This window comes from Capsicum annuum, unplaced genomic scaffold, assembly GCF_002878395.1.
Source record: "Capsicum annuum cultivar UCD-10X-F1 unplaced genomic scaffold, UCD10Xv1.1 ctg77485, whole genome shotgun sequence".
Lineage (NCBI taxonomy): Eukaryota > Viridiplantae > Streptophyta > Magnoliopsida > Solanales > Solanaceae > Capsicum > Capsicum annuum.
The window spans coordinates 31223-32558 of record NW_025887885.1 but is presented as its reverse complement, the minus strand read 5'-3'; the positions used below and the strand labels follow the sequence as shown (position 1 = coordinate 32558).

Sequence of the window (1336 nt, the reverse complement as noted above, 5' to 3'; positions counted from 1 at the left end):
TTTGGATCTTCTTTCCTTTCATTTTAATTTTATTGCGAAAAACATGTCGACGCCTGAAATTTTTTTTATTCTGTTTTTAATTACAAATAGTAGTGCAAAGTTGACACACGTGGTTAAAAATGCGCTCTTATTTTATTACTACAACTACTTTTTCAGGCCAACGAATTAAGGAACAGAGACTCAAACAAGCTATCATTTGGGGTTTTGTGACAGTACTATAAAAAAGATAATTAGATTAGTGACTTGAAAAAACATCCACCACCAATAGCATTCTCATTTTCTGAGCAATCAATCAATTTAGTTTCATTTCTCCTCTTATTCTCCTCCATTTTTATTATAGTTAGAAAATGGAGAAGCCAAAAACAAAAGTTACCTCCAGCTCCATGGAGACTCCCACTCATTGGGAGCTTGCATCACTTGATTAGTGGACATAATCCACATCGTATTTTTAGAGATCTAGCTCGAAATTATGGCCCTGTCATGTACTTGGAACTAGGGGAAGTTCGTACCGTGATCATATCTGTTAGAACAATAATGATAATTGTATAAGAAATTTAAAATAAAATTTGCTTGGCTTAGAGGCACGATAATACGCTTCTTGAAGATAGTTGGAGTCTCTCCCACGAGCAAACGGAAGAACAAGTGACAACTCTATCTTCGGGATTCAACTAAGCCACAAAACAAATAGCATTCAAGAATGTTGCTCTTCTATTCTTGAATTGTTGATTTCACCATTTGATCAATGTCTCTCAAGTGTTTTTCAAGGGGAAAGTAGTTTTGAGTGTTTGTCTTTTCAAACCAAAAAAACAATATTTATAGGATGAAAGTTTCAGGCATGAGAAGTATATTAATTAAGTAATAGTTAATAGGTTCATGTATGTTTTAAAACAAAAAATGTCATTCTTTCAAGAACCTATAACGTAAAACTTAATGAATAATGAATTTGTCAAATACATTTTCTTTGTAACTCAAAACTTATGAATAATGAATTTGTCAAATTCATTTCCTTTGTAACTCAAAACTTTAAGTGATGCATTTGTTTCAAAACTAATTGAAACATAACTTTTAAAAATCTTTAACCCATGTATTTGTTTCAAAATTTACTGAAACATAAAATCAACTATCCCCCACTTGTTTCAAGAAATTTTATCTTTAAAAAAAAAGAAAAATTCATTTGAGACATCAATCTAGCAACATGCATCAATAATGGTGTCTTTTGGACTTGAACCATTAGCTAGTGAAGACTTTCTAAATCATTGACTACTTAGTAAACAAATCTTGAACTAAGTGGTTCATTGAATGAAGTAGAAAAATACTCCACTCATATTGCTATGTT

At 31.2% G+C, this 1336-nt stretch overlaps 1 pseudogene; it reads left to right on the top strand.

Annotated features, from left to right (window-relative positions):
- LOC107874027 overlaps positions 1 to 1336 on the top strand; it is a 27348-nt pseudogene that overhangs the window by 20265 nt on the left and 5747 nt on the right.